A 26,267-nucleotide genomic window follows, 5' to 3' on the forward strand; every position below is an offset into this window, starting at 1 on the left:
GTGATCACAAAACTAAATCATCTTGTAATGCAAAATAAATCAAAATTCTTATGATGGAATCAGATTTCTTGATTGGTTAAAATCTCCATTCAAGGATTTTAATAATCAAAAAAACCTTAAAACAGACACAAACAATATTTGAATAATTATTTCATGCCAGACCCAGGAGTGATCCTCAGGTCCATAGCCCTTTCCAATAAATTAAATATTCAACCTTGTCTAGTATCCACAATAGACTGGACTTCAGAATCTTCAGTCCTGTCAATCAGTACATTGGTAGAAGAACAATGAGAGGTATACTAAGGTGTATATGCCAAATGGGCTGGATGGGCATCAGGGCCAGGATGCTCCTAACAGGCAACCAGGAATCCCGGTTGGGGAGGAGAAAAGGATCAGACCCGGAAAGAAGGACCAGAAGGGATGGACAGACAGCCCACTAAAAAGGGGAGATGTTGTTGTGGGCTTTTTTCTCCCCCAGCACACTCGATGGCAGAAGCCCCCATCATCAGTACCCAGTGGGAAGCCAGCAGGGCATGCCAGGAGATGTAGTCCGGCAGAGGAGACAAGCTCCCTGTTATAATGGACTTCCATGAGACCTGGAAGTACTTCCATCGGGCAACCTATAATAAAAGGGACTGTGCCCCTTTATCTAGGTGAGTTGAGAGCTGGGAGGAAGAGAGGCAACACTTGACTGGAGGAGGGCAGTGCGGTGGTGAGAGAATTGTGGTGAAAAGAGGAATTGTGGAAAAAGAAACTTGTGTTTTCTGCAACTTGTTAAGGAGTTTGGTTAATAAATCACCTTTTATTTGAATCCGGGACTGTGCAGGTGTGTTCGTGTTGTGGTTTGGGGTTCTCTGACACCCTTTTTTATATCACAAAGGGCAACAAGAAACCGACCACAACTGGGAAACATGGAATCCTCAGTGCCTGAGGATTTTGAAGTTTGCAGGAAGTGTTAAAGAATATAAAATTGGAGTAACACAATATCTGATGACAAAAGCACCTGTATACCTAGGTGCCAATTATTTGATGGAACCCATAGATGAATATTCCTTATGGCCATCCACACTCTATGACCCACTCTATACACAGGGGCAGCTTTATGTCTGGCATCAGAGAATCATTTCTCTAACATACCAACTTTCTTCAATCTGGCAAAGTTTAAAAACCACCTTGAACAAAGGTTTCTAATGTAATTGTAAACCCAAGGCAGAGCTAACAAAAGGGACGGAGTCTCAAAAACATCTTCAATGCTGAGTGAACCTGGATATTTCTCGAGAATTTGGCAATAGGAAGAAAGTCTGCAAAATTATCTTGGTTGGAATTACCTGCAAATTTTAAATACTTTTCAGGTCCCAGGTGACCCACTCAGTCTGACAATTTGCCTTAGGATGATACTCTGAAATCAAATTCAAAGAAAAACCGAAACTCATTCAAAAGGCTTTTCAAAATCGTGAAATAAATTTTGGTCCTTGATTGGATACTATTGAGAACAGAAAACCATGTGGTACGCCATCTTGTGTAAAGTGTGTTCATCCAGCACTTTTGGCAGAAAGCAACCCTTTTAACAGTATAAAATGAGCATACTACTATAGCCAAAATTGTATAATGAAGCCCTTGGAGGGTGGAAGATCAGTAATAAAATCTAAAGAAACATGTTCCCAAGGTTGAAAGGAGATGGTAACTCCACAAATTTCACATGCTACTACGTATTTCTTTACATCAGCACACAAACCTTTCCAAATATTGATCTTAATGTCTGATTGACACCAAGTTGACTGAACATCACAGTTTGGTGGCATAGATCAAGTAAAAAAATTTCAAAACATTTTTGACTCCATGGAGTTATTTCTCTCTCTGACCAGTCAATAAATAGATTGTGCTTTTGTAGCCACAGAAAACCCAGTATTATTTGTATTAATAATAAAGAATATGAGTTGCTGTTCACAAAAAGAGTCCATTCTTTAATTTCAGTATCAGAGTGGTACAATCTAAATGCCCAGAGCCAAAGGGCTTACCATCCACAGAAAGTTTTGTGGTTTGAATAGTACTGGGAATATATTCAACTGTTCAGCCAAAGAACTAATAAAGTTCTCTGCGGTTCCACAATCAATTAATAATTTAAAAATTTTGACACAGGGTTTGACAACAACTACCCATCCTACTAACTCTAAAATAGCATGAATGCTCTATCTTCCATGCATCTTTATCAGTGGTGACTGCTCTAAGACTACAAGGGAAGCTCCGCTTCCTCTACTATGTCAGAAAATAAATGCTAATATATGCACTGTCGTATTTATATTGGTTTTAATAAAAGTGCGCTAGAACGCATTCAACTTCATGACTAGCTCATTCAGAATCAGGTATTTATTGTAGATTGTTTGACGCGATTTTCTTGTCATACATTTCCGTGCAGCACAGCGCATTAAACCCTCCTGAAGCCCAGCTTCACTGGAGGTCTATGGGCAAGCACAGAGGAGCTTTTTTCACTGCAGAAAAGCTGGACGGTAATTGGATAAATGCACCAAAATCGTCACTTCCAGGGAAGCTCAGCTTCTCTGGGAGTGAATGGAGCAGTGAGCGGGCCAGGACGCTGGGCTGCTGCATGATGATTGGAGGAGCTGTTTAAAGGGTGGAGCCCCTTTTTTGATTGATAGCATGTCTTATGTATACATCAGCACTACAGAGATTCGAGTTCAGTCCCATGCGGATTTGCAGGTGAAGTCGTACGACAAACTGCTGCACTGTGTATTGTTTGCTGGTGATATAAACCATTTTTGTTTGTACAAATCATTCTTTACATAATAAAAAAAAATATATTATAGCGTTCTTGACTTTGCTTCTTGTTTCAGCATTGTAAAGTTAGTTCGTTCATATAATTAAAGTAGCTCGTGGAAGGGGAAACTAGCCAGCTAGCAAGCTGTGCATAATGGCAGACGCAGACGGTGCTAATATTGTTGACCTGCTTTTGGCAAAACCATTTAGTAGTCTTCCTTATGAGGAGAGACTCAGAATTAAACGGGAAGGCAGACCAACGCCCTAGATTGATCTGGTTAAAAAATCAGGAAAAAATAACAGGTCTTTTCAGCTCTCCTGGTATGACAAGGTGAACTGGCTGACTGGAAGTGCTGTGACAAAGAAAATGTACTGTTGGCCATGCCTCTTGACGAAACCTTCTCAGGGAATGGGATGTCTTTGGACCAAAAAAATGTGGGTTTTGGGGATCTGGGTAACTTTGACAGGGCATACAAAAGGCATGAAAAGTGCAAAGAACATGTGAGTTCATGTGCAAGGTTAAGTTGTCTGGGCAGGGTCAGGGTTGAACATGCAATCAATGAAGGTCTTCACATTCAGGTGGCAAAACATAATGAAACAGTAAAAAAAAAACAGGGCCTTCCTAAACCGTCTAATTGATGTGACTTCCTTGCTTGGCCGTCAGGAGCTGGCATTCAGGGTGCATGATGAGTGTTGTGAATCAGCAAATAAGGGGAATTACAGGGAATTTACAGAAACATTAGCTAAATATGACTCTGTCTTGGCCACACAATTTCAGTCATCATCTGTGTTTTCTGGTATGTCCCACTCAATCCAAAATGACTTGATCTCTGCTCTTGCAGCCACTGTTTCTGATCATATAAAAGGTGAAATTCAGACTGCTCCTTTTTTTGCATGGCAGGTGGATGAAGCAACTGACATATCTTGCCATGCCCAACTGTCTGTCATTTTTAGATATGTGGATAGTGCAGGTAAAATTCAAGAGTGCTTCATTGGATTTTTGGATGTGTCAGGGGGTCGAGATGCTCAGTCTGTGTTTGAAGTTTTAAACGAGAACATGCAGGGCTACAGTTTTAGAGAAAAACTTGTGGCACAAATCTACGATGGGGCTGCTGTCTTTGCTTCATCTCTCAATGGCCTACAGGCCAAAGTTAAAGTAATAGCCCCTAGTGCAGTGTTTGTGCATTGCTATGCACACAGACTGAACCTGGTGTTGTCCCAGGGTGCTAAATGCTTGCCTGAGTCAAGAATATTTTTTGCATCTCTCTCTGGGTTCACCACATTTTTTTCAAAGTCCACAAAAAGGATGTCTTTTCTTGAGTCTGCAGGGTCTTCAAGATTGCCCAGAAATGCTCCTACTCGATGGAATTTCACATCACGGATAGTGAGCACTGTGGCAAACAATTATGATGGCCTCCTGCAGACTTTTGACAAGATTACCCAGGATGAGAGCATGGATGATGACACATTAGATGCTGCCAAAGGCTTCATAATGAAACTGGAGGATTTTGAGTTTGTGTTCATGTTGTACACATATGAACAAATATTCTCTGAGACAGATGTTGTCTTTGATATTGTCCAGCAAAGGGCTACGGATGTTCTTTACGGCAAAAAAAGAATTGGGTCTCTCCTTGCTTTTGTCAAGGAGAAGAGGTCAGAGGAGGCTTATCAAGCAGTTTATGCAAAAGCAGCAAATCTCACATCAGACTCTCTAGATGAACCTATTAGAAAGCGCCGTCTGTCACAATTACAGGATCCCCAGGACCACTACAGAAATTTGTACATAGCCATCCTCGACAATCTCATGGAGCAGATTTCTCAGCGTTTTTCAAATTTGGAAAGCATGAGCTTCTTAGAATTAGTCAATCCAGGGAAATTTGATGAACTGAGACAAGTGTTTCCAGAGGAGGCATTTGAAAGTGTGCTGAAAAGTTATGGCCATTTCTTTGACTCAGGGGGACTGAGATCTGAACTTCAAGTACTATATTCAGATCATGACTTACAGGGGAGCAGGGGTAAGCTGTGTGATTTCTTGGTGTTTTTTAAAGACATGGAGTTGGATAGTGCAATGCCTCAGCTATACAAGCTGTTGTCGTTAGTGGCAACAATTGGCGCTACATCTGCAGGTGTAGAGAGGAGCTTCTCCTGTTTAAAACAGGTCAAGTCATACACCCGCAACACGATGGGCCAAGATTGTTTGAGCAACCTTGCTCTCCTGGCCATTGAGAGGAAACTGGTTAAGTCCCTGGAAAAGACGGCCAATTGGTACGACAGGGTCGCAGACCATTTTCTGCAAAAGGAACGGAGGGCAGAATTTACGTACAAATAACATAATGAATTTTATGATGAAGGCCTAATATGAGCTTCCCCTGTTTCAAAAGCTAGCAGCCGCCACTGATCTTTATGTATGAGGAAGCCATATGCTGTTTAATTTTTCACTCCTTCTTTGAACCCTACTGTTGTGATGTGATATTTTGCATACAAGTTGATAAATATTTTGTATGTCTTTATTTGTAACTAAGTCAGGAAAGTGAATTTTACAACAGAGTTGTCGGACGTGCCTGAAAAAAGTTTGGTAAATGTTTCTCTGAAGTCTCTCAACCCCCATAGGAAAGCCAGGCTGCCTAACTGCCAAGCTTTACCTTAACATATGGTTTTGGGGGATGGCAGGTGTGAAGATGTTCTATTCCCCCATTGGTCTGAAGTATGGCTGTTTGGAATTGACTTGTATCAGAAGACTTTAAGTACTATGACGCCCTATTGGCTCTAGGGGTTGGACAGAGAATCTATAAATTTGCTCACTCCCTCACTCTCTCTCTCTCTTACCAAACTGATGCATGAACTGAAAAGGACAACACAGTGAAGAGCAAAGCTTGGCAGCCATATTGAGACAGGCATGCGGCCTGTTCTGAAGAAAGCTGACCACCAATGATGTCTTAACCAGAGACATTTTAAGTAACTAACAAGCCTGTGTATCGCCTGAAACTACACATCACCATTTAATCAGGTTGTATGGTTGCCAATATTCAAATGTACTTTGCATATTGTTAATATTTATGAATATTACTAATAATACATTGTTTAAATTGTAACTTAACTCCTGCTTGTCTTTTACTACACCTAATTGCCTGAGGTTATAGATGTAGAAGGGAAGGTGTGGAGAAGTCATATGGTACAGTATCTTATAAACAGTGGTAAGTCTGGGAGAGTCTGCGTGGGTTTCCTCCGGGCGCTCCGGTTTTCTCCCACAGTCCAAAGACATGCAGGTTAGGTGGATTGGCGATTCTAAATTGGCCCTAGTGTGTGCTTGGTGTGTGGGTGTGTTTGTGTGTGTCCTGCGGTGGGTTGGCACCCTGCCCAGGATTGTTTCCTGCCTTGTGCCCTGTGTTGGCTGGGATTGGCTCCAGCAGACCCCCGTGACCCTGTGTTCGGATTCAGCGGGTTGGAAAATGGATGGATGGATGAAGTCTGGGAGATTTGAGGCATTCTAACAAAGGCTACATATTAATAATACAAAAAGGGGAAAGTAGAGCAATATAATACTCTACCAAGACAAAACACCTACCAAAGTGTTCTCAGCTATAGATTCCCACTCTTACCTATGCTCTAACATTCACTCAGCTTCTGAGCCACTTTGACTACTGATTCTAGGGATCATCCGATGGTGTGGCAAGCTATCATCTTTAATCTCTCTGGACAACCCTCTTTAAATTTATTGAAATACAGGAATAAGTGTCATGTCAGCCCATCCTATTTCCATTGCCAGCATACGAAACTCAACTATGTATTCATTCATTGATTTTAGATCCTGCCGGCACTCCAGTCATCTACTGTATTTGCCTCTAGTTCAGACCATATGGGTGCATTGAGTATTTTTCTAAACTCTGATACGAACAAATTCAACTAAAAAGAAAAACAGATTGTCTGTTTCAAATATTATAGACATCCTTTGCAATGGCCTTTTCTCCAGAAGAGACATAATGAAAACTTATCTTGTACAATTGTCTGGATATGTGTGAGGGTGAGTTTCAGATACCATCTGTCATTTGTTTAAAAACCCCCTATACTACTTTGGATCATCGGAGTAGTGAGAAGGATACCATTGGTTAATGATCCATTGGTGACTAAAAGTGCCACTTGGAGATGCGTTTTCAGATGCATTAACAGCAACTGTCAGGTTATTTACCTCTGCAGTCAATTGATCTATGGTTGTCTGAATGTCTGCCACTTGTTTCTTGAGAGCTTTAAATTCCCCCTGCACATACTGCCTATCCTGAAAAATGCAACTTAACTTGGGGTTGCTCAGTTTTTGGATTGAAGCTAATATAATGCTAGCGAGCTGACAAGAGATTTATAGTGAAATCCAGGAACGAAACACAAAACAGAAAAATATCAAAACTGGGAGATTGAAAAGAACCAAAACAACGGAAATCAAGGTCAGAAGAATGAAGTAAAAGTCAGGAACCTAAAAGATCATTTCAAAATCAAGATATTCTTTTCTGTGAGTGTAGCTGCGTTTTCCCAAAGTTTCCAAAATTCAGCAGCTCCAACTTAAAAAATGGGATTCAACAAAAGCCTGACGTACAGAAATGATTCCACAGACAAAATATCTTCGTTTTTTGAAAGTTTAGTTAAGTTTGAAAGTAAAACAGTTCACACAAAAAAGAAAATTAAAAATAGCAAAAAAAAAAAAGATTATAATAAGAAAAAATTTAGTTCTAAGCTTAATCTTGTTACATCTTAAATCGTTACTAATTACTTATAATTTCTGAACCATTTCAAAACGGTCAGAAAACTGTATGCTTATCCCATTTCTAAACTTAAATGGGTTTATCAAGTCTCTCTTTACTGGGACCTGTTCTAAACAACAGCTGGAGCTTATTAACTCACTGTTTCTCAGTTATAGTAAGAAGATTCTACATCTTGCTAACTTATAGGGGGAAAAGACTAAACCATTGTCTATGACTATGGAAGGAATCATATTCTATTCAAATAAAGCAAACATAAACATGAGTTTAACAGAAAACTTTAACTTTCTATGATTGGCTCTTATAGTGAGTATGAGTCATTTGATTACATGATTTTCAAGTTCAAATAAAGAAGTTTATACAGTATAAGTAATGTATACACACATATCTCAGTGGCCACTTTAATAAGTAGATCTGTACATTAACAAAAGTAGCCTGTACCCCCAAACAGCAATCACATGAACACAATTTAAATATATAGCATGAAAAAATGGTCAAAATGTTATAGCTGTATGCATTGTATATAGGGGTCAGAGGAAAATGGCCAATTTTGCTCAAGCTAACATAAAAGCCACAGATATTCATGTAATCAGTGCAGAAGGGAATTTCTGAATTTGATGTCAATTTCACTTAAGGAAGGTGAAGCTAAACTGAAACTGAACAACTAAAGACTGGAAAAATACAATTACTCTGATTAATCTTGATTTTTGATGTGGCATTCAGAAGGTATGATGTTAATATGATGTTAATAGCCCAATTCCATGAACTTTCGTGTTCTGTCTATGGTACAATCTAATATTGGTAGTGCAATGGTGTAGCTGTTTTCTTGGCACACATTAGACCTCTTAATGTCAGTCAAGCATCATTTGGTGTATTTAGGCATTGCTGCTCACCAGCAGAATCTCTTTATTGACACATCATATCCTTGTTTTAAAATAGATATTGCCACTAGCATAATATGACATGCTGCTGATGTGATTCCTGCCACAAACTAAGCACAAAAGGAGGAGCCAGCCTAAGAAATTCATTTTATTTTAGGTCTGGGATGACTGGCTGGACCTACCTCAGGCAGCCTGGCCCCAAACTTAAAGGCTAAAAGGGGCTTTTAAACTTTAAAAATGTTCATATATCTTTAATATCAAAAATGAGAGAAAAAGGACCATGAAAATTCTCTGTCCAAGATAAAAACAAACTAATTTCCTTTACATTTTAAATGTTTATTGTGAAGAATGCAAAACGAGCTGCAAATAGAAATTCAGGAAAACAAAGCAAAAATAGGTTTTGCCTAAAAGACAAACCTGAAGCAAATAAATTCAAAGGCCGACTCAATACCTTAATACAAAGCACGGGTCGAACAATGCAGAAACTAAACTGAGAGATTCAGCTTCTCATTAAGTAGTGGCTGAGACAGTCCAACAGCTGCAAAACCAGGTGGACCTGCCTCTTGGTGTTCTATATAAAGCAGGCAACACAGTTAAAAACAACAAAGAAAGGTTATATATATAATATTACAAAATCAGAGTCAGAATTCACTTTATTGACCAGGTACACTAAGATGTACTAGAAATTTGTCTTGATAGTATTGGTGCAACATACAAGGATAACACAGAATACAAAAGACTACAAAAGGTGACTTTCTTATCGAGGATCTCTGGGATGACTATATTGAAAGCAGAGCTGAAGTCTCTAAACAAGATCCTCACATACAGTATGCCCCTGGCTTATCAAGATGTTGGTAGATAAAGTCAGAGTCAATTCAAGTTGGGGAGCATGCACTGGTACAGTGTGTTGATGCACCCACCACATAATGAAACAGCTCGGGATCCCGGTTGGCAACCCCCAGGCAGACATGCAGTCCAGTCTCTATCTATCTATCTATCTATCTATCTATCTATCTATCTATCTATCTATCTATCTATCTATCTATCTATCTATCTATCTATCTATCTATCTATCTATCTATCTATCTATCTATCTATCTATCTGCCGCAGCCAGTTGTTACATGGGGGATCCCTTGGCCTGGTCCAACCACTCGAGTTCCCAACGATGAGGATCCTACAAGCTGGATCACCCTCTGGAAATCGCGCCACATGGCCATAGTGCCGTAACTGACACTCCATCATAATGCAGGTAAGTGCCTCATTCGGGACTCCATGAGCAAGCGCTCATTTGACCCAAAGTCAAACCAACGGTACCCATGGATATTCCGGAGAGACACAGTACCAAAGGAGTCCAGTCTTCATCTGAGGTCACTGGATAGCGTCCATGTCTCGCAACCATATAGCAAGACAGAAAGCACCAGGACTCTAAAGACTTGGACCTTCGTCCTTTTGCATAAATATGAGGAGCACTACACACCCCTTTCAAGTGACCTCATGATCCCCCCATACTCTCCCAATCCGTCCACTGACTTCATAGAAAGAGTCACCAGAGACGTGAATGTCACTGCCAAGGTAAGTAAACCTCTTGACAAGGTCGACACTCTGTCCGCAGACAGACACACTGCTGATGGCTGTACCTAAGATGTCAGGCTTGGATCTTGGTTTTTATCCAGGACACTCTCAAGCCCAGACACTCAGACTCCTCGCTGTGTCTCTCGAGAGCCCCGATCAGAGCCTCCATTGATTCTGCAAAGATCAGAGATCAGATTGTCAGCAAAGTCAAGATCAGTGAATCTTTCTTCGCCAACAGATTCCTCCCACTGCTGAACCCCACAACCTTGCCCAACATCCAGTCCATGCAAGCATTGAACAGAGTAGGAGTGAGAACACACCCCTGATGAACCCCAGAATCAACTGGGAAAAACACAGAGGTTCCCGAGTTGAGTCTTTAATTGCCTCATAGATGGCACCTGCATCATCTCCTAATCCAATATTGAATGATAAAAACTCTTCTAGCCTGAGAACAAGTTATTTTGTTTTCAGGTAAAACATGTTGAATTTCCACCTCTGAGCACAAGATGCTAAAAATGAAAGGATCAACTGTAAATGATTAAATTTATCCATCCATCAATCCATCCATCCATTGTCTCCCGCTTATCCGAGATCGGGTCGCGGGGGCAGCAGCTTGAGCAGAGATGCCCAGACTTCCCTCTCCCCGGCCACTTCTTCTAGCTCTTCCGGGAGAATCCCAAGGCGTTCCCAGGCCAGTCGAGAGACATAGTCCCTCCAGCGTGTCCTGGGTCTTCCCTGGGGCCTCCTCCCGGTTAGACGTGCCCGGAACACCTCACCAGGGAGGCGTCCAGGAGGCATCCTGATCAGATGCCCGAGCCACCTCATCTGACTCCTCTCGATGCGGAGGAGCAGCGGCTCTACTCTGAGCCCCTCCCGGATGACTGAGCTTCTCACCCTATCTTTAAGGGAAAGCCCAGACACCCTGCGGAGGAAACTCATTTCAGCCGCTTGTATTCGCGATCTCATTCTTTTGGTCACTACCAATAGTTCATGACCATAGGTGAGGGTAGGAACATAGATCGACTGGTAAATTGAGAGCTTCGCCTTGCGGCTCAGCTCCTTTTTCACCACGACAGACCGATGCAGCGCCCGCATTGCTGCGGATGCTGCACCGATCCGCCTGTCGATCTCACGCTCCATTCTTCCCTCACTCGTGAACAAGACCCCGAGCTACTTGAACTCCTCCACTTGGGGCAGGATCTCGCTACCAACCCTGAGAGGGCACTCCACCCTTTTCCGGCTGAGGACCATGGTCTCGGATTTGGAGGTGCTGATTCTCATCCCAGCCGCTTCACACTCGGTTGCGAACCGATCCAGAGAGAGCTGAAGATCACGGCCTGATGAAGCAAACAGGACAACATCATCTGCAAAAAGCAGTGACCCAATCCTGAGCCCACCAAACTGGACCCCCTCAACGCCCTGGCTGCACCTAGAAATTCTGTCCATAAAAGTTATGAACAGAATCGGTGACAAAGGGCAGCCCTGGCGGAGTCCAACTCTCACTGGAAACAGGTTCGACTTACTGCCGGCAATGCGGACCAAGCTCTGGCACCAATCGTACAGGGACTGAACAGCCCTTATCAGGGGGGCCGGTACCCCATACTCTCGGAGTACCCCCCACAGGATTCCCTGAGGGACACGGTCGAATGCCTTTTCCAAGTCCACAAAACACATGTAGATTGGTTGGGCAAACTCCCATGCACCCTCCAGGACCCTGCTAAGGGTATAGAGCTGGTCCACTGTTCCGCGACCAGGACGAAAACCACACTGTTCCTCCTGAATCCGAGGCTCGACTATCCGACGGACCCTCCTCTCCAGGACCCCTGAATAGACTTTTCCAGGGAGGCTGAGGAGTGTGATCCCTCTGTAGTTGGAACACACCCTCCGATCCCCCTTCTTAAAGAGGGGGACCACCACCCCGGTCTGCCAATCCAGAGGCACTGTCCCTGATGTCCATGCGATGTTGCAGAGGCGTGTCAACCAAGACAGTCCTACAACATCCAGAGCCTTGAGGAACTCCGGGCGTATCTCATCCACCCCCGGGGCCCTGCCACCAAGGAGTTTTTTGACCACCTCGGTGACCTCAGTCCCGGAGATGGGGGAGCCCACCTCTGAGTCCCCAGGCTCTGCTTCCTCATTGGAAGGCATGTTAATGGGATTGAGGAGGTCTTCGAAGTACTCCCCCCACCGACCCACAACGTCCCGAGTCGAGGTCAGCAGCGCACCATCCGCACCATATACAGTGTTGACACTGCACTGCTTCCCTTTCCTGAGACGCCGGATGGTGGACCAGAATCTCCTCGAAGCCATCCGAAAGTCGTTCTCCATGGCCTCCCCAAACTCCTCCCACACCCGAGTTTTTGCTTCAGCAACCACCAAAGCCGCATTCCGCTTGGCCTGCCGGTACCTATCAGCTGCCTCCAGGGTCCCACAGGACAAAAGGGTCCTGTAGGACTCCTTCTTCAGCTTGACGGCATCCTTCACCGCCGGTGTCCACCATCGGGTTCGGGGATTGCCGCCACGACAGGCACCGACCACCTTACGGCCACAGTTCCAGTCAGCTGCCTCAACAATAGAGGCAGAACATGGCCCATTCGGACTCAATGTCCCCCACCTCCCTCAGGATGTGGTCGAAGTTCTGCCGGAGGTGAAGCTACTTCTGACAGGGGGCTCTGCCAGACATTCCCAGCAGACCCTCACAACACGGGAGGGGCCAAGGAGGTCGGGTGCAGTGTGAGTTGGGTGGTGGCCGAAGGCGGGGACCTTGGCGGTCCGATCCTCGGCTACAGAAGCTGGCTCTTGGGACGTGGAATGTCACCTCTCTGAAGGGGAAGGAGCCTGAGCTAGTGCGCGAAGTTGAGAGGTTCCGGCTAGATATAGTCGGACTCACCTCGACGCACAGCTTGGACTCTGGAACCAATCTCCTTGAGAGGGGCTGGACTCTGTACCACTCTGTAGTTGCCCCCGGTGAGAGGCGCCAAGCGGGTGTGGGTATACTTATTGCCCCCCGACTTGGAGCCTGTACATTGGGGTTTACCCCGGTGGACGAGAGGGTAGCCTCCCTTCGCCTTCGGGTGGGGGGACGGGTCCTAACTGTTGTTTGTGCGTATGCACCGAACAGCAGTTCGGAGTACCCACCCTTTTTGGAGTCCCTGGAGGGGGTGCTAGAGGGCATACCTTCTGGGGACTCCCTCGTTCTGCTGGGAGACTTCAATGCTCACGTGGGCAATGACAGTGAGACCTGGAAGGGCATGATTGGGAGGAATGGCCCCCCCGATCTGAACCCAAGCGGTGTTTTGTTATTGGACTTCTGTGCTCATCACGGATTGTCCATAACGAACACCATGTTCAAGCATAGGGGTGTTCATATGTGCACTTGGTACCAGGACACCCTAGGCCTCAGTTCGATGATCGACTTTGTGGTCGTGTCGTCGGACTTACGGCCACATGTCTTGGACACTCGGGTGAAGAGAGGGGCGGAGCTGTCAACTGATCACCACCTGGTGGTGAGTTGGCTTCGATGGTGGGGGAGGATGCCGGTCAGGCGTGGTAGGCCCAAACGTGTTGTGATTAAATTTATGGTCAACATAAATTAAAGCCATGTCCACATGGTGACGATGGAGGAGACTGAGGAGGTAAGTGGTGCCGCTGATCTGAGTTCAAACCCACCACGACCTGCCCACCCGTCAATTGCCACCAGGAACTGCCCTCACCCCCTGTAAATATGAGGGGCCCCCATAGTTCCTGGCTGTTCATTTTGAATGCACTAGGGAGATTTGGTGAGTTCTTTGTTTTTGCTTTTCCTTGTGCTTTTTGTGATCTACTGGATTTTTTTACCTTTCACTCTGTATTTCAACTATTCTTGGTATTTTGTTTTGGGACTTGTTTGCTTGGATTACCTTGTGTTTCATGCAATTTTGTGAAAAAAAAAATTTCCCTTTTATATAATGGGGCAAAGTTCATAAATGTTCTGTAAAAAATGCTGATCCCAGCTGAATATTTAAGAAACAGAAAAAACAGGCAAAATGTTGAAGATGTCTTGCCCCTCCCTGAAAGAGCAGTCGACATAGTAGCAGAAATCTTTCACCAAATTCTGCCCAGAGAAACATAAGGACATCATGATTGAACATGCTTAGAGGAGTGTCTGCATGAGCATTACCATTCTACAATCATGGCCATTTCTCATCTTTTTTGCCAATAGCCACAAATGTCAGAAAATGAATTGCAAAAGTGTGCCTAACTCTGAAGTGGCATCTGCATACATGCACACAAACATACATTCTGTCTTCCCAAAACTGAAATAAATAGCCACTATCAAAGAAGAATTTTACAGAGTTGCAGGTAGGGCTATGAAATTTTAACAACTGTGGCATTTCTGACCAATTCTAACTGATAATAGACTCACTGGTGGAGCAAGCTACTCACCTTAATCCCCTCTGGGGAGTTCCTTGCCCATTAAAAATGCTTCTGAAGAATCCCCTGTTTGGCAGATACCTATACCTGATTGGCTTGTTAATGCAATTTTGATTTTAGAGTTTTGTAATGGAATAAGGCAACATTATTACTTCTGTCATTATTACTTCTGCATTGTATTGCAGTTCATTTGGTTGCTCACTTTTGTAAATGAAGCACAAGACTGTATATCAAATGTACAAATATCAGTGTGCTCTCTTATGGGATTAATAAAGTATCTATCTATCTATCTATCTATCTATCTATCTATCTATCTATCTATCTATCTATCTATCTATCTATCTATCTATCTATTCTTAAGATAATAAGAGAAGCTAGGCACATAATTACAAATGTTGAGGCCAAATATCTGGGGTCTCATGTTTGATTAGGTTGAGCTACCATTCAAAGAGTTGGCACTGTGAGTCTCCTGTTACAGATTTGTACATGAACCTAATTAAGCTTTGTTTTCTTTTGGGTAACAAGTCATAAGTGCAAGCAATAGAATGTTCCCTGTCTCTCACAATAACAACTAGAACAATTCCATTTATGCTGAACACTTATCACCATGTGTCTTAGACTTTTTTGATATCGTCAATATTGCAAAAATGGATACTTTGCAACATAACATTTCAAGTAAATAAGTATCGCCAGAGTACATTTGCACAATGTAAAAATTCATCACACAAAGTTTACATGGATTTCACTGATTTAACTGTTTTATGCATTCATTCTTTCAGCGATATTACTTCACACCATCTCCCTTTCCTTGGAGGTTGCTGTCTAACTACTCTTTTATTGGATGTGCCAATATCTTTCATGCAATGCTACAACATGTCTTGCTCTGCTGGCATGAAGGTTGTCCCCTCTGTTTCTAAGACTTGTAGTCCGTGGTTGATCAACTGTTCAGCACTCAAGTCATAAAGGCTTGTAAATTTGCTGTGAATGCGTGTTAATCTGGATCAACATATGTGGGATTGCCTGAGGCAATTCATATCTGGTGTTCTGGAATCGGTTTATCCACTGGTAAAAAAATCATGTAACGCAAACCAGGATTTGTTCTGAGATCCAGCATTATTTAATATTGTTTTCTGAAACAGACCCTGGGTTAATATAGTCCTCACAATAGTCCTTGGGCTTGTGGCTATGTATCATGTTTAAAAAAATATATATTAATTAATAGGCAACCAGGAGAATTAGGCTAGGTCAAAAAACAAAGCGAAGATCAAAATCAGGAGACCAGAAATAATAATAATCAAAGACAAAATGCAAGAAAACATTTGTAATCAGAAAAAGGTCAGAAGATGTTCTAAATCAAAAAAGAGTATTTAATCAAAGCGACAGGCAACAACAAAAGGTTATTTAGGGAACCCTGTACTCTGATACAGAAACAACCCCAAGGTGAAAATGATACAAATAATTACATACAAACCAAAACTAAGCCAACTGGTGAAAAACAGATGCAACACCAGTGGTGGCTGGTGAAAAAAATATGAGCGGGGTGCAGATTTTTGGGGGAAAAAACTGAAGTAGCACTTATTAAATCGTGCCTTTCACATCTTTCTGTCTATCTGTTAAAGAGTGCCTTTCACATCTATCTATTATATAGTGCCTTTCATATCTATTTATCTATCTGGTTATTCCACATGCTCTTGTGGTCCTCATCATAGTGTCAATGCACAACTTGGCCTGTCCAGTACTGGAACCATAGGAAAAATCCAGGCTAAAATGTATTATACCGTTTCCACTGTGCTGCCCCAATGTGATTCCAACTTTCCCATTTCTACTATGCTCCACAACTTCAGTCTGTGACATTCAAAGTCCCTTTATTCTTCCCATTACTTGACCTATAGATGTGGAAAGGAACAGGTGTACCTACCACACACATTTTATACTACACCTGTCTCTAAATTGCCCAATCCTCTGCCAACTTGCCCAGTTCTCCATTCTGTCAAAGCCCACACCATAATGTCTGCACCCCCACCTCTGTAATCTTCCAATAACGTGGACTTCTGTCTGACCTATAACACATCCATAGCATAAGTCCAATTCTGCCTCTGCTAATAGAGTGCCCAGTCCTTGGCCATTTCCACTGTATTCCTTAAATCCACAATATATACAATCACTAGTTCTCTGATTTTTCTCAAGTCTTGCATCCCAGTTTATCATTTAGCACACCCACAGAGACATTCCCACCCTATATTTTATTCTACACTTACTGCCAGTCTGCCCAGTCCTATGCAAGTTTGCCAGGCTTACCTCACCTGGGCACAAATACACATTGTAAAATCCACAGATCCCATCTTAAAACATACCTTCCCAACTCCCCCCGCCCCCCAACCTGTCTTGCACTACACCCACAGAAAAAGTCCAACCTAAATCTTTTTCTGCCTTTACAATCAGGATACCTATATTTCCTTGAACATAACTTTTGCCCTCCTTTCCTTCAGGCTTGAAAATTTCTCAATTACTTTCTGATTCAATAAGTCTGCCAAAAATTAACTGCATACTATTGTCTAAAGCAGTGTTTCCCAATCTTTTTTCTGTAGTGGCACACTTTTTGTAACCAAAATTATTCCAAGGCACACTACTATTCTACTAACCACACACACATATACAGTATATCTCATCTATTATTCTAGGCAGGATGTGTCAATTATTAGTCACCTCTTTGTTGTGCCTTCAAATGCCAATCCTGTAGCCTTCCTCTAGTTGTTCAGCAATACTAAGCCAGCCAAAAAAAAATTAGCCTCATGCTATTGTATAGATGACTGTGGCTACTTTCTCTCCATTTGTATTTTCCAGAAAGATTTTTTAGATCTCTAACCCCCATTGTTGTCCACAACGGTTTGGTACCAACACTTTGAAACAGCAAATAGGGAAGCAAAAAAAGGCATTACTTACACCACACCCAGTTAGCCAACTCCGTTTGTCATTACAAGAGCTGGAAATCGTCAGTGTGTAAGCTCATCCCCAAATTCTTAAGTCAGGTCAGTCCAGTCCAAGCTCCTTTATCTTTTTTCAAGTGAACTATTTATGAAAAAAAAATTGAAATTTCTTTCATTTCTGAAGTTTCTCTTGACGTTGCCATCAAAGTCGTGCTCACTCGTCTGTAGTTACGTAATGTTAAAGGCAGGTGAAAACTTTGAACCACTGACGTCAACATGACATAGTGCGTTGACAATTGTCTAACCACATTAGATTAAAAAAACCTAAAACAAAACTAAATCACTGCCAATAAATGTGGGAGTGTCCACAGAGAGCTGCATCCCTAGGAAAATATGAAAGCAACAAATTAAAGCGCAGCCTCAGGTTTACCTGCTTGCCAAAAGATCAAGGACTTACATAAACTCTCATTTGGCCAGCATCCTTCACTCCAGAAATATAGGTATTTACACAGATATATTTTTTCACACTGAAATTAAATAAATACAAGATGGAACCAGTTTTTAATGGATGCTGACATTCGCTGACAGCAAGCATGTTGTGCAAATGAAGAAGTTTATTTCACAATTATTTCACATTACCTAATTAATTTAAGTAGTTTTTAAAATATTTGGTGGGGGCAGCACCCCAGCCCTCTGCATTACAAACCACCACTGGCAACCACCCTAATCCTTGGAGTAAAAGACTTTCAAATACACAACAAATTCAAAACAGGGACTCCCATAATAAAACAACAAACACAGAGGATCCTGGATACCATGCAGCCAATAACACATAGAAAGCTTTTCATTTGTTAGTTTGTTTTGTTGAAACAATCTCAAATGGTCATAGATTCTGATGAATAACATTTTAAGACATTTTTTCTTTACTTTCTGTAATATGTACTTTGGTAGACAAAGGCCTTAAAATTTTACTATGGTCAAGGATTAAAAAGTAATTTTCTCGTTTTATTTAGGTTAACATTTTCCCATTTACTTTGAGTACACACTAGAGAAGGCAACACTCTTTTACAGCTCTGCTTTGATGTTGCTTTTTCTTAATGTATTCCAAGCATAGAGACCTATGCATCTTAGACTTGCCTTAGGACAACATATGTATGTTACTCTGATTATTCCTGCTTGTCATATGGTTCAGCCTTTGTTTTATGTGAACAAGATAGTGCCTGAATCTGTTATTACAAAATCTTTGCTTAACTGATGCCTGAAGTGTGATACGAAAATATCACATTTAGAAAAGAAAAAAAAAGTTGTCCTAAGTGATACATCCCGCCTGTTACGGGTATTACAGCTTGGGATGAAAATCTAATACTGTATGTGTGCATTTCCTCTAACATCAGTACACTTAGACAGATGAGACTATTTTTATGATGCCTAAACTAATCTTGTACATGCTCTACAAAAGCTGTTAAACACATAGGTTTTGCTAGTGACATTTTTATTAATTACACAAAAGAATAACTTTTTTTTTTTTGATGATGAATGTTGTTAGTGCATATGCACCGCAAGTTGGGTGTGCGATGCAGGAGAAGGAAGATTTGTGGAGTGAGTTGAATGAAGTGATGAACAGTGTACCCAAGGGACAGAAAGTGGTGATTGGAGCGGATTTCAATGGACATGTTGGTGAAGGGAACAGAGGAGACAAGGAGGTGATGTGTAGGTATGGTGTCAAGGAGAGGAATGAAGAAGGTCAGATGATAGTGGATTTTGCCAAAAGGATAAACATGGCTGTGGTGAATATGTATTTTAAGAAGAGGGAGGAACATAGGGTTATGTACAAGAGTGGAGGAAGATGCACACAGGTAGATTACATCCTATGCAGAAGAGCTGATCTGAAGGACATTGAAGACTGCAAAGTGGTGGCAGGGGAAAGTGTAGTTAAGCAGTATAGGATGGTGGTCTGTAGGATGACGTTGGAGATCAAGAAGAGGAAGAGAGTGAGGGCAGAGCGAAGGATCAAATGGAGGAAGTCGAAAAAGGAAGACTGCAAGTTTGAGTTTAGGGAGGAGGTGAGACAGGCAGTGGGTGGTAGTAAAGAGTTACCAGACAGTTGGGAAACTACAGCAGATGTAGTATGGGTGTCAGCAAGATGGGTGCTTGGCATGACATCTGAACAGAGGAAGGAGGAAAAGGAAACCTGGTGGTGGAATGAGGAAATACAGGAGAGTATACAGAGGAAGAGGATGTCAAAAAAGAAGTGGGATAGTCAGAGAGATGCAGAAAGCAGACAAGAGTACAAGGAGATAAGGCACAAGGTGAAGAAAGAGGTGGCGAAGACACTAAGGAGGGAGAAAAGGACCTGTACCGATTGGCTAGACAGAGGGGCCGAGCTGGGAAAGATGTGCAGCAAGTTAGGGTGATAAAGGATAAAGATGGAAACATTATCACAAGTGAGGTGAGTGTGTTGAGAAGATGGAAAGAGTATTTTGAGAGGCTGATGAAGGAAGAGAACGAGAGAGAGAAGTGGTTGGATGATGTGGAGATAGTGAATTAGGATGTACAACGGATTAGCAAGGAAGAAGTAAGGACAGCTATGAAGAGGATGAAAAATGGAAAAGCCGTTGGTCCAGATGACATACCTGTGGAAGCATGGATGTGTTTAGAAGAGATGGCAGTGGAGTTTTTTACCAGATTGTTTAATGGAATCTTGGAAAGTGAGAGGATGCCTGAGGAGTGGAGAAGAAGTGTACTGGTGCCGATATTTAAGAATAAGGGGGATGTACAGGACTGTGGTAACTACAGGAGGATAAAATTGGTGAACCACAGCATGAAGTTATGAGAACGAGTAGTGGAAGCTAGGTTAAGAAGTGAGGTGATGATTAGTGAGCAGCAGTATGGTTTCATGCCAAGAAAGAGCACCACAGATGTGATGTTTGCTCTGAGGATGTTGATGGAGAAGTATAGAGAAGGCCAGAAGGAGTTGCATTGTGTCTTTGTGGACCTGGAGAAAGCATATGACAGGGTGCCTCGAGAGGAGTTGTGGTATTGTATGAGGAAGTTGGGAGTGGCAGAGAAGTACGTAAGGGTTGTACAGGATATGTACGAGGGAAGTATGACAGTGGTGAGGTCTGCGGTAGGAGTGACGGGTGCATTCAACATGGAAGTAGGATTACATCAGGGATCGGCTCTGAGCCCTTTCTTATTTGCAATGGTGTTGGACAGGTTGACAGACAAGATTAGACAGGAGTCCCTGTGGACTATGATGTTTACTGATGACATTGTGATCTGTAGTGATAGTAGGGAGCAGGTTGAGGAGACCCTAGAGAAGTGGAGATATGCTCTAAAGAGGAGAGGAGAGGAATGAAGGCCAGTAGGAACAAGACAGAATACATGTGTGTAAATGAGAGGGAGGTCAGTGGAATGGTGAGGATGCAAGGAGTAGAGTTGGCGAAAGTGGATGAGTTTAAATACTTGGGATCAACAGTACAGAGTAATGGGGATTGTGGAAGAGAGTGCAGGCAGGGTGGAATGGGTGAAGAAGAGTGTCAGGAGTAATTCGTGACAGTTGGTTATCAGCAAGAGTGAAAGGGAAGGTCTACAGGACAGTAGTGAAGAAGAAGAAGAAGACACAAAAGAATAACTTTTCACAAGTCAAAGCTGTTAAAAATACAGCTAAAATATTTTATTAGTTCTTATTCATATAATGTGTCTAAAATATAGTCAAATCAACATCTGTAACTTCAACTGGTTATACTTTAGAGAATTAAATTTTGCATGAAGAACTGTGTTTTTGTCAATAGAACTTACTGCAAACTGAATACAAAGGTTTCTCCTTTGGGAGATTTCATCATCAACATACAACACAGTAAGCACAAAGAAACAAATGTTGAAAATAAAGAAATAAACAATTAAAGATGAGTCAATATCTTTAAATTATCACAGTTATGTAGTTCAACATGCCGATAATTAATTTCCTCTCTTGAAACTGACAGATTGATTATAGACTAAATAAAAATGTGTTCTGACAATCATGGATAATACAAAAGCATGTAACTAAAAGTTTTCCAAGGTCAAGTACATTTTCCAAAACAGTTTATCACTATGTAGCAGTCTAACATTGTTTGCTTTATTTTTAAATAATCTTTGTTGTGGCTTGTAAGCAATTACCTGGATTATTCAGAATAATAAACTATCACTTTAAGGAAATTCCACACTTCATTAAAAGCAGCCACAGCTATAGCTGTTAGTTTTCCACATCTGCATTGTAGTGCTAGTTTTTTTTGCCTATGAACATGTCTTTCATAAGAAGTACTAGGGTTCATTAAGGTATATATTTCACATAAAACACTTTGCAAACATAAAATATAAAAATTGAAACATTTTCCCAAATGTCTTCTGAATCTTGGTAGGATAAAATTTGTCACATGAGTTATAGCTTAAAGGCTCTGGTGATAGTAATTACCCATGGAACCAAGTGTTGGTGCTGTGTTCTAATGCCCTAACTCTTCCTCCCTCTGCAGAACAGAAGACTGACAGCTGTTCCACCACTGATGTCACTTCTGTTATCCACCATCCTGGACCCACTCCTTCCTGTCTATAACCCATATGACCAGAAATTTGGCCATTTTGAGTAAGTTCAGTTCTGAGCTCCCATTTGAAAGGACATTATCTGCAACTTGTTGCGTGTTTTTTCTATTGTTGCCTTATTTCAGTTATACAGGGTCACCAGTATAATGTCCCATCACTTTGATGTTGTTTTGTCTCATCTTTACTATTTATTATTTCTTTATGGCTGTCCTTGTCATAATCAGTACATGAATTCAGCAGTATTTCATCACAGCAGCTGAGTGCCTGCAGTAAATACTTGCATATTGGCACCTCAGCATGCTACAAACTTCAAGGAGCAAACTCAATGCCTCGATCCTCTATATTTTGTAATTCTATTGTATAAAGAATTCCAATGCATTACAATTTTGAGCCGAGCAGGCACTGTACCAAAATGTTATGCAGCCAATGAGGATGGACTCCACTGTGTACCTGTAGAAGTTAGTGAGGAAATAGAGGCATTGTTAAGCCTCCATGACAATCGCTGAAATGTATTGTGTCCACTTTAGTTCATCAGTGATAATCACCCCAAGAATTTTAAACCTGTTTGTCCTCTCAACAACATCCACTCCAATGTAGGTGTCAGCATGTTCTGCTTTCTGCTTTCTAAAGTCATTGGTGCTCATCACACCTATGATGGTGGGATAAATAGTAAATCTGTGTCTAACCACACAGTCAGAGGTGAACAGAGAACAGAAAAGGGGGCTCAGCACACAGCAAATATTGACTCTTTGCATAAACTTAATGTAATTGTCAATAAAATCATTTGAAACTTATGAAATGCTTGTAATTATCTCTTCAGTTTTCCAAAGAAACATCTGACAAAAGATCTAAAAACACTGAAGCAGCAAACTTTGTGAAAATCAATACTTGTGTCATTCTCAAAACATTTGGCCACGACTACTATCAATCTGCACAAGATGAGGTCTGCTGGATAGGAAACCTAAAAACCAGTTGCAAAGGGTGAAACTAAGTCATAAATAGCTGAGTTTGGTGGTGAGCTTTGAGCTGCAGTCACACCCAAGTAGACAATGATAAGCATTCCTAACAACATAGCCATCAGCTGGCAATCAGGGTGTCTAGGATGAAATACAATTTATCAGTGTTTAGTGAAATATGAGAGCCAGTATCAAGGAGAAAGAATCCACTAGAACGTCTTCTAAAATAATCATGATAATAATAATAATAATAATTCATTACATTTATATAGTGCTTTTCTCAGATATACATGCACAATTGTGTAAGTGGAGCTGACTCTGTGTAGTAAAATAATTCTACTTTGGCAAGGTCACTACATCTATTATAGTTGGCAATTAGCCTTCATTATTGTCCAGAATTTGCATCCCTGTAAAGATAGTCACCATTGTGAAGTCAGACACCCACAAGTAGAAGGCTGGTCTGGTTTAGCGTCTTCATTACCACAGGGATTTTGTTCTCCTTCAAGGTTCGGGCTGGAGACATTTAGCATGTTAAAATACTGTGGGTACAGTTATGCAAACATCATTGTCTACAGTTTTGTCTACATCACTCTGGGTGAGTTGCACTGCTGAAAGAGCTTTCCTTCTGTTTACAAAGTCAATAAATAATACAGACTCTATTTATAATGCTTTTGCAGGGATTATGATTCATTTAAACTCTGAATTTTACATTAATATGTCATTTAAGTTTCCTTAAAATAAGATATTAAAAGTTAGAAATTTTGTGCTGCAAAAACATTTAATGAGAAATGTGGGAGCTTTCTGTTTTTGATTCATCCTCAGCTTATAACCAACTCAAAAAATGAGACAGAAGTACATTCCAATTCAACTAAGGCAGTAAAACTGATTTCTTTTTAGCTCCCATGTACATTTCATATAATTAACAAACTGTAAAAAGATAAAGTTAGGAGTTAGGATGCACATACAGTATAAGAAAGCATTTATAGTGATCATAGTATGATTGAAAGCCAAAATAGTGCATTTTAGCACTCTAAGCATTAAATCTATTACAGGCTCCCCTGAAATCTCTACAATGCTGACTTGAAAGCACTTTTCCAGAATCTTTCCAAAATTATTTTAAATTACCTATGGCCTGACTAACTTGTCTGTCTCTATTTTAATATCCAAATGGAGCTCTACCTCCCTAGGAGAATAAAGCGGCTAATACTGAAAGTGAGAATGTATAATACAAGTACTTTGACAAAAAACGTAAACTATATTTTTATTGAATGTAACTAAGAGTGTAAAAATGGAATCAAAAAATTAAAAATACATTTTTTTATACAATACATATATGGCTAATATAATTTAATCAGAATAGAGAACAAAATTACATACATTTTCAAATGATTTTTGTAGTACTGGGTGTAAGGTATGAAACATGATTGGAAAGGGTCCATTGTAGGCCCTGTTATACAGAAAATCTTGAATTATGAATTTCAAATTAATCTACTACGCTTTGATTTAGAATTGCCAGTTAACCTCAATGCATGTATTGCAATAAGACAGGAATACTCACCACTGTGTTATCTCTCCATGGCTAAGAGCATACATAATTTATTGCAATTTAACATCATTATGCCTTGCAATACAATGAAAAGTATTTATTGTAAGTCCTGTTATGTCAGAAATATTTTTTTTAAATTGCACCGATAATGGTGTGCATAGTGCAGCAACAAAGAAGACACAAATAACCAAATGGCAATATGTGATAGCAGTAAACCTCAGCAAATGTGCATAAGTATGAAATTAAAAATAAATATTAAATCTAAACATATAACATGTACCAGACAGAATACGTAACAATCAAACACAGACACAGTGAGTTGTGAATGGACAATTACATTGAATTGGTACTGCCAACTATCTGTGAAAGTGTTTTCATAAGGGAATCTTGGTCACAGGTGTGATTTAACAGTTTAATAGCCCTGGGTAAGACAGATCATCAAAAGGTGCAATATTTCTTGCTATATTAATATAGTGCCTATTTATACTAAGACTGTTTCTCTCTCTCTCTCTTTCTCTCTTTTCATCTATTGGATCTTTGAGAATTTTGTGTATCAGTGTATGCCCTGCCTACACACAAAGAAAACTACAGAGAAATTACATTCTTTCCTTCCAGCTGCCCCTCTTTACTACTTATTCGTTGCCTTTTCAAGGTACTCAGAGCACAAGCAGGGCTTGCTGTACCCCAAAAGCCCCCACGTTTACAAACTGGCATCTGCAAACGTCTCTTGCTACTAGTGTGGCTCTCTCTTTTTCCTAAGGCTGCTTGTGTGACATAGCCCTGGTCTATGTTAGCTTGGTGTTACTCTTGTCAGCTAGGCACCTTCTCATAATGTATCTCCTATAAAAGTTTCTGTTTGAAACTTTGATTATGTTTATGGGAAGATGCTATCGAGCATATAGGAGGGATGAACTATGATCTTGCTTGTCTGGCTTTGTCCTTTGCCTGTGCAAAAACACCAATTAGGTAAAAATACCCTACTTCTGAATGTGGCCTGGTCCTTGGTAAGAATCATGATTTCCTTTTTGAGGAATTTTCTATTTTATTTATGGGTTTTTGTCCTGTCACTCACTTAATCTGAAAAAAAGATAAGTAATTAAAATAAAAATATTGTTTTTATTTTTCTCCTCAGTTACATCCTAAAAGGACTAAAACAGTATAATGAAAAGAACAAAGTAGGGTTAGTAATACATAATACAGCAAGTAAGACTCTATGATTATACTTCATTTTTTTGCCTTGCTGCTACTTCTCTGATTAACTGCAGAGTAAAATTTAAGTAATTTGGTCACTAGTTCAGCAAACATTCTCTATACTATTATATGAGCTGTATGTAGACATCCTCTTAGTTTCTACTTAATACAAAATAAGAGTGGCATATATCCTGAATTGTTGCTGGTGAAATATCAGTAGAAGTCATTTTCTTTTGTGCCTCATGCCCTATAACGTTTTTGGTTTTACAGCACAAACAACAACCTTTAGAGCATGTCACAGGTAAAATCAAGGGAACAGGGTCAATAAATAACATGTTTTTTTCTTATTAAAAATTAGTAGGATGTCCATGTGTGCTCCTAAAAACAACTAAATTACAAAACCATGTTATTTATAGTAGTAAATAGAGAATGGGCGAATTAGGCCATAAATGGAAATAAAAAGATCCAGTTTGGATTTTGCCAGATTTGACCTATAGCCTAACTTCAGTTTAACAGATATATGTATATATCAAACAACATGAAGATATGCCAGCACACTAATTCCTGGATTACATTATATAGTATAAAGCATAGCATAAAGTTTATAAAATATTATAGCTTAAAATATTCACCTAAAGAATTTCAGAAAGATGCTGATTTTCTAAGTGTATAATTG

The sequence above is a fragment of the Erpetoichthys calabaricus genome, chromosome 8 (assembly GCF_900747795.2).
Source record: "Erpetoichthys calabaricus chromosome 8, fErpCal1.3, whole genome shotgun sequence".
Classification (NCBI taxonomy): Eukaryota; Metazoa; Chordata; class Cladistia; order Polypteriformes; family Polypteridae; genus Erpetoichthys; species Erpetoichthys calabaricus.